The 8629-nt window shown below is 47.1% G+C and overlaps 1 protein-coding gene across 7 annotated transcripts in view; it reads left to right on the top strand.

The window, feature by feature from the left end:
* Positions 1 to 1954: 1954 nt before the first annotated feature.
* The window catches only part of LOC144946159 (nuclear receptor coactivator 2-like), a 78100-nt gene continuing 71425 nt past the window's right edge, over positions 1955 to 8629 (top strand). For 4 of the 7 annotated variants that reach the window (XM_078875005.1, XM_078874988.1, XM_078874997.1 and 1 more), the window contains exon 1: positions 1955 to 2109. The gene's annotated coding sequence lies outside the window, so the exon portion shown is untranslated. Of the gene's footprint in view, positions 2110 to 2316; positions 2423 to 8629 lie in introns of those variants that run through there. The other 3 variants (XM_078874957.1, XM_078874968.1, XM_078874977.1) reach the window with 2 other exon arrangements.

Genomic DNA, 8629 nt, shown 5'->3' with positions numbered 1-8629 from the left:
ACGGTCATTCACTTTCTTACTGGTTATGAAAACAAAATACAAGTGTATTGAGTATTGCCATTTCGACTGGTAATTTATTTAAAGGCTCTACTTACGTGACGACTATCACGGGGATGACTGACAGTGACTGCGTAGGGCAGGCATGTCCAAAGTCCGGCCCGCGGGCCAATAACGGCCCGCGGGCAGATTTCATACGGCCCGCAGCTTCGGTCTTATAATGTGTTAGTTATGGCTCGCCAGCTCTGTCAGAATAAATACATCATAAAACTCATGGAAATTTAAGGTATTCTATACAGTTTGTTCAATGTTATCTGACTGAATGAAAGGCAGAATTGCGTTTGTAGAGTTGTTCCCGTCTGCCTGAGTGGCTTATATTTGGTTACATTGTCATTTGAAAAATCAAGGTAATTGTGACAATGAAATTGTTTTATAACAGTGTGTATTTCCACGTAACTTTTGTGGTTAAAACAATGTCAGAAGGAACTATTGGCCCCCGGGCATCTTCACTTTATCAAATGTGGCCCTCTTTGCAAAAAGTTTGGACACCCCTGGCGTAGGCGTTCATTGTGCTGTACCGGAGGTCTCCGCAATTTTAGGGTTACACTGTGATGCATATATTATCATAGTGTGTTTTTGTTTGCATTTGACTGCAAGTATTGTGGTTAATGCAGACATGAATCCTTGTAAAAAGGTTTCAGTTTTGTTGCCAGAAAAAAAGGGGGAAAACCCTATTATTATATTTTGGTACTGGCAAAGGAGGTCTAATGATGAAGGGAGATTATTCAGGAAACTAGCACGTGGCAACCCCCCCCCCCCCCCAAGGGTCGGCCATCATGCCGAAAAGTATTTGAAGATCTCTTAATACTGTATCGATGATTCGCGGAATGGCCATTGTGAATTGCTCGGGAGCCTGCCGCCTGCTGGGCAGTGTCCGCACTGGTCTCAGGATGTCTCCCTTACAACCTCCGCTTGATGTTTACAAACGCAGAGGACAAGTTTGGGGAGTGGGTGGACGCGTAAAAGACTGAACTTGTTCATTTTAAAACAACCCACGCAGCAGCAAAAAAAACAAAGTCGTTCTTCTTGCAACACCACAACCAACCTCCGAGCTGTGGTTGATGTGAGAAAACTAGGAGACATTTACCACCGCAGGAGACGGCTACGTGTCATCATTAATTCAGGTCGGGTGCTCGTCCATGAACCAGAACATGTCCACGGTTGCATGGCGGAGACCCGGCAGCTCTAGTGGAGGGGGTTGGTAGTAGTAGTAGGTGGTGGTGGTTGTTGTTGTTGGCCCCCGTTCCATAGGGGGAGGAGGGCTCGCACAGCGCCCATTATTGGCTACTGCAGCTTGCTGCCTTTGGGCGGAGCGAAGTGGAGGAGGAGCGAAGTGGTGGAGGAGGAGCTAGGTGGAGGAGGAGCGAAGTGGAGGAGGAGCTAGGTGGAGGAGGAGCGAATTGGAGGAGGAGCGAAGTGGAGGAGGAGCGAAGTGGAGGAGGAGCGAAGTGGAGGAGGAGCGAAGTGGAGGAGGAGCGAAGTGGAGGAGGAGCGAAGTGGAGGAGGAGCGAAGTGGAGGAGGAGGAGCGAAGTGGAGGAGGAGGAGCGAGGTGGAGGAGCGAAGTGGGGGAGCGAGGTGGAGGAGAAGGAGCCAAGTGGAAGAGGAGGAGGAGCCAAGTGGAAGGGGAGGAGGAGCCAAGTGGAAGGGGAGGAGGAGCCAAGTGGAAGAGGAGGAGGAGCCAAGTGGAAGAGGAGGAGGAGCCAAGTGGAAGAGGAGGAGGAGCCAAGTGGAAGAGGAGGAGGAGGAGCCAAGTGGAAGAGGAGGAGGAGCCAAGTGGAAGAGGAGGAGCGAAGTGGAGGGGGAGGAGGCGGAGTCTGCTCTAAGCTCCGCCTTAACCCCCCACTCGTGACCGCGTTGCCAGCTCCACCCCCCCACAACCACCACCCCCCCACCACCACCACCCTGCTCCCTCCATCGTGCGTGCACGAGCACACACGCACGCGTGCCTGCGACCAACCACCATCACCACCATCATCATCAACCACGACCACCACAGAGTTCGTGGTGGAAATCGCGGACTGCTTTGGTGCGGCCAGCCTCAGCCAAGCCAGGTTAGTAACAGGAAGGTGTTTTTGGGGGGGGGGGGGGGTGGTATTGGTGGCCCCCCTATTAAAGGGGGTCCCCTAGCCATCCTGGGACACACACACACGTGGGGGATGGGACACTTCTGATTGACGCCTTCCCCTGCTGTTCCTCCCACTACGATTGCTCCTCCTGCTGGCTTCTTGCTCGTTTCTTGTCGTCGTCTTCTTCATGATGGTCGCCTGTCCCGTGCTAGGCGGTGATGGAGGAGGAGGCTGTTGTTGTTGTTTCGTCTCATCTCGGTCGACGATGAAAAGATTTTAAAGAGACGGGCACTGCACGGTGTGTATGGTTGTGTTGATTTGCTTGGTGTTTATTGTGAAGTTGGTGTCGGCGATCACCATGATCTTCTCGATGATCTTCTCGATGATAGTGGCAAACATGGGTCACTTTGGGGAAGATGCACGTGTGGTGGTGGTTGAAGTTGTAGGATACACATCTAGTGTTCAATACATATTTAAACGTACGTGTAAACAAACAATACGATAACTTTACAACCATACAAAGGCGGTAAGCAACTAACAAACAGTTAAAGCGCCGGCTCGCATGAACACAGGACACACACAAGTACACAACACGTAACAACAAACAACATTACACAAATATAAACACAAAAACGACAATCGTACGCGCAGAGATACACAAACAACGCATTAGAGATCATCAACATTTCCACACTGTACCCTACACTTGCCACACTTGGTGAACACAACAAGTAAAACACTTTCGTCAAGCATACGAGCATATAGCACCTTTACAAAACATTTAATGTACACGATGTTGTTTAACACGAACACACGAAACTGAGCCCTGACAACGCTCAATAAGCGCAAATCGGCTTCGTGGTTGTAACGATGTGGCCGGACAACTTTAAACAATCGTAAAAAAAATAGCAGCAATAACAAAACAATCCCCTACAACAAACATCACGTAAATATATACTGGAGACAATATGTGTCAACACATGTTGGAACAAACATTCAAACAACAACAACAACCACCGCCATTACGTGGCGCTGACGCGTCGTCCCACGGGAGCCCCCGTGCCAGGCTAGGTGCACTTGTATATGATTTGAGTCGCTTTCTCACACACACACTACGAAAGGCACGGGATACATTAAACCCACACGTAACAATGTTGACAATAAGTAAACAAATAAAAAGACGAGGACTGTACGCTTCGTCAAAACTACACGGGGGGTGGAGGAGGGTACATGGACACGGTGCTGGCTGCCCCGTTGTTTGATTGACAATGGTGGTGGTTCATGTTGATGTTATTTAAAAAGGTGCTTTGCCTCCCCTTCTCCCACCATGACCATTTCTCCATTCGCCGCCTTCCCAGCCCGTGGGCCCAAGGCTCACAGAGAGAGAGAGGAGTGCTTTTTCACTCCCCTCCTCCGACCTCCCTCCGCTGGCAGTTTTCCTGACATTTTAAATAAGTTCGCCATTGTGTAACCAAGAAGAATAAGAAGCCCCACTCCTCTCTCTCTCAGGGTACAACGCCATCAAAGGCCAGCAACTACATCGGGGGCGTGAAACGATTGTTGAAGTAATCGAGCATGCGCCGTGTAGAGTAACTAACAATTCGTCTGTGCGCTTTAAATCCACTAAATCCAAGAGGAACGACGCAAAGTCGCGTCTCTCATTGAAGCCCTCTCGTGGCCATCCGACCTCGATATTGGCCCTCGAGCTCGAGGGGGTCGCGGGCGGCTCTTTTGAGAGGGGACTGATGCTTCGTGACCCGCTGATTTTGTCGAAGGGACCCACAAAAACCACCGTGGTCGTAAGTGACCCACACACGGTGCATTGTGGCTTTTGAAATATTTGAAGGAGTGTGGGGGTTGGTTTAAATATATGTATACAGAATTGGGAAAAAAATGTCTCTGCTTGTTGTTTTGGTTGTCACCGATTCCCACCTGATCTAGCGCCTGCACATGTTTGCCATCTTACGGGATAATAGAACATTCATCGATTGCGGTACAGATGATTGATTTCACGATTCGATTAATAGGATTTCACGGACATAGGCGGTGCGGGGGGGACAGGTCTCATACTTTACGCCATCCAGTTCAAGGCTGTAAAACGAGTTGGGATATATCCACATAAGTAATCGATTACGCGACCGATTATTGCCTCGAATTTCCTCGACTTAATGGGATAACACTGAATGAGTTGACAAGTCCGTTCCCGTGCGTGCCGCTGGACGGGAGGTAAAGGGGTGGGGTTTGGTGACGTCAACGTTAACTTCCGGGTCAAGCTGGGCGTGTCTTGTGGGGGGGGGGGGGTCCTACCTTTGGGAGGTGCGGGGGGCCTAGAGTAATTGTCAAAAACAGTTGTCGATTGTACAATATTTTTTTACTTAAAGCTTTCATGACTAGGAATACATATTCTTTGGGTCTTTTGGTAAAGTCATGTAGATAGGTTCAAAGAAGATAACAAAAAACTACGACGTTTCGATCACAACACAAGCGATCGTCATCAGGAGGCAGACTGTTTGAAAGGTTTAAAATGGGTGTAGGCCAAGGGTCCTAAACGAAGTGGGCGGGGCTAGTAATGTTAATGTGCGATTAGCATGTTAATGTAAGATCGGGTAGCTGCCTCCATGACGAGGGTGTGGAGGTGGCTATGTTAATGTGAGAGATTAGCATGTTAATGGGAGATCGCAGAGCAGCAACATCGAGCTCGGCAAGCGAGGTGGCTGTGTTAGTGTGGGAAATGTAACTTGTTAATGTAAAATCAGAGAGTCGAAAATAACAACTAACATCGGAAGGTGGTAGGATGGGAACATCACAGCCAGTTATGACTTAAACTGGTTGATAGCGTCCTTCCAATGATTGCTCAGTTTATACCCATCTTCTCGTTTGAAGTTGTGTCTGTATATGTGGATAGCTTCATGAACGAATGTTTGTTGATAGCCAGTTGGTTTGCAAAGTACCATCGTCTTAGAGAAATACATTTTGTGTGAGCCCACTGCATTGAAACAATGATCAGCCACGGCCCAGGTATTGGTCCTATCGTGTTTCAGATCTGCCTTATGTTCACGAACACGGTCCGAGACATGTCACTTAATTTCCGGCCCTGGTGAGACACTGCCTCACCAACATTTCACCTGGAATGGAACTTTTTACAAACAAGTTGAAGGTACCCCAATGGGCTCTCCCTCATCTCCAGTTGTAGCCAATGTTTTTATGGAAAAAATAACCATCTGAGGCCCCAATCAAAACCATTACCTTGCCATACATAGCAGGGGTCACCAAAAAGATGTAAAAAATCATGAGCAAGCACAAGATCCAGGTTCGATTTAACACAGTACATAAAATTTGTGATCTGATCCCATCTGTGAAGGATCTCCCATTAACTTGCTAATCTCTCACATTAACATAGCCACCTCCGTGCCCTCGTCGTGGAGGCCGCTCACCGATCTTATGCTAATTTCTCACATTAACATAACTAGCCCCGCCCACTTCGTTTATGACCCTTGGGCGACAACAATTTTAAACCTTTAAAACAGTCTGCCTCAGCAGATTTCCTCCTCTTTTTTCCTCCTGATGACGATCGCTTGTGTTGTGATCGAAACGTCGTAGTTTTTTGTTATTTTCTTTGAACCTATGTGACTTTACCGAAAGACCCAAAGAATATTTACAATATGTTGTTGATTTCATTGACCAATCGTCACAGATCTGTAAAAAAAAAATCTGCCACCACCTCCTTGTGCTTAAATGCTGTCAACATTAACAAAAAATGATCGCTGAGAGGAAAGAAAAAAACGTTTCAGTTGACTGGCCCTCTGCAGGCAAATTCGAGGTTGAGAGGTTTAAAGACTCAGAGAATTCTATATTTTGATGTGCCTGTTATTCATTTTAAAAGACTGAAGCAACAGCTTTATATCACGTGTGATTTTTAGCAACTACTGTACATTGCTGCACTAGTTCATCACCACCATCATTTTATCAATGTAGGTGAACATTTTTTCACAGTCCTATATTTACTTGCAATCATTTTCATCTTAGGCCTAATCTGCATGTCATCTTTTTTTTATTAGGGCACCATCTTGTCTAAATACAGGACGCTAAAACAACGTTCAGCCATTTGCTGATCCACTGCTGGACGAAGGCCTCACCGTGCCGTGACACGCGTGGAAGTTGTCTGACCATACTTCGCCACGCCTTGTCAGCGCAGGTTCGTGAGCGGTTCCGATTATCGCTCGCAGACACTGATAATAGCCGTGGCTGGGATTCAAACTCAAAACAGCCGTATTACAACGTGCTGTGCGAAACACTGCACCTCCCACTTCACCGCATTACAGTACAGAACTCCTCGTATGCATGGTGACATTGCCAATCCTATTATCCGCGATTTTACTATTATCCGCGAGGTGTATCTCGGATACGTTTTTTTCGAGCGGCAACGGAGGTCATTTAAGCACCACGTGGTTTCACACGAATACTAACATGTGGTGCTTCAGAGACAGGTGTCTGTCTGCATGTATCTGTCTCCATGTACGCAACTGAGACGGAGGATAACACACAGACACGGAGACACAACAACAACAGCCGCCGTTCGTCACCAAGTGGCGGTGACGCCATCGCAGCAACACGAGAGACACAACATGGGAGGCAGACACGTGTCTACGTGTGAGAAACAGTTCAGGAGATAGAGACGCACACAGAGATAGATGTACACTGACAGAAAGACGCACACAGACACGGAGAGGCACAAAATGCATGCCCAGGTGTAGGTGCTACAGTGCACAAGTCTTTCAAGTCGTGTAATGTATAGGTGTTGGTGGCTAGCGACGTGTCCTGCCCAAGGCCACTTACAGAAAAGGGTAAGTGCTTCCCTGTCCGTCTCCGTGTCTATCTGTATTCATATATTTCCTTGTCTCTGCCTCTGTTTCTCTGTCGCTGCGTTTGTGTCCAATGTTTCTCCCATGTCCTCTAGCTCCATGTCTGTCTCTGTGTCTCTGAGTGTATATTGATGTCTGTGAGCATCTGTGTTGTCTCGCGATCATAACAAGTGCTGCCATTGCACCTAGTTTGATGTTGGTTATAAAAAAAGTGGATAACGGTGGGTATTATGAGTAATTTGTAGCTCATCTTCTCCAATCCACAGAAAAGATTGCGATAATTAGAAAGACCCCTTCGCTATTCATAATGGGAAAGAACGCAGATAATAGGACGAAATGGGGCCCTACAGTTGCCGTGAACAATACGAGTTGTGGTTAATAGGGCCGTGGATAAGAGGAGTTCCCTTGTAATGTTGTATAATGAGTTCCAGGAACCTTGTGCTTATTGGTTCGGTCTCTTGAGTTTGTTGATGGTGGAACGCATCTGATGATCTAATTCAGTAGTTCTTAACTTTTACTGCAGCCTGCAACCCATTGGTTCTGAAACAAAATAGTTGTACTTGCGTGCCCGTGCTTAATTTGTGTTTTCAATGATTTACCTTCTAAAAGAATCCTGCATGGTCTCGCAACCCCAGAAAGGGCATCTCGCGCACCCCAGGTTAAGAACCACTATCTGATTAGATGCCCAAAAACCAAGGGTGGCACAGTTGGGTTTTTTTACAATCGGGTTTAATTGTCTTTTATATTAAACCCGATCATCTGAGATTGGGAAAAATCCGGTTTAATTGGTTCTAAAAAAAAAAACCCGATGCCTGCCGCTGGAAAAATCGGGTTTTTTCCACCCATGCCAATAACACAAAACCAAATCGCCACTGCATGAGGTTCCATCTGTATTGCAGACTTGCATCATAACCGCTTATGGATGTTATGATTCTGGTCCTGCGTTTAAGTTGCAAATGCAGCGTCACACTTGTAAAGGAACTACCGTTTTCCCGCATGAACGGAAGAAACGATCCAAAAATACATTTGAAAAACCAAAATAGCTGTCGTGTTGTAGGTCCATGGCTGTGTGCGTGCACCGGACTTTCCAAATGAGTATAAAGTTTCATTAATGAGAAAAGTAGAATTTTAAGGGACTTATATGTGGCAATCTTGCATTCTTGCGAATAAATGTCTCTTATGCGTCCGCGGTGGTGTGGGTGACGAATATCGTGGGCACCATTTTCCGAAGAGTTCTTAACGAATGTATTCTCCCTTCATCCGAGGTTAAAAAAAAATTGGGATCATCGCTGATGATAGGAAGTGAATATGGACCACGAATATAACATGCGTTTCAGAGGATAATGGTAGCAGGTTATTCGGGTTAACAGATAAGAGGGTTTTTGTGAGAACTATTTTTGGAGACTTGCATCTACAACGGCGGCACATTTGTTGCTTCAACGAGTGGTGAAGCACGGAGAGAGACGTTCACGGGAGGGTGGGGAGTCCCCACAAAGCGTTTGTAATGCTACAAATGAACGTTGGTGGACAATTAATAGGCGCAAGCAAGCGTGGCAGAGCCCCCCCTCCCCCCCGTTTGTTTTAAGTGGTGTGGCGAGTGAGCAGTGGGCACTGGAGAGAGATGCGGAGGGGTGGGAGGGGGG

This window comes from Lampetra fluviatilis, chromosome 2 (genome assembly GCF_964198595.1).
Source record: "Lampetra fluviatilis chromosome 2, kcLamFluv1.1, whole genome shotgun sequence".
Taxonomy (NCBI): domain Eukaryota; kingdom Metazoa; phylum Chordata; class Hyperoartia; order Petromyzontiformes; family Petromyzontidae; genus Lampetra; species Lampetra fluviatilis.
The sequence above is the reverse complement of the archived record's forward strand: the minus strand, read 5'-3'. Positions and strand labels throughout refer to the sequence as shown.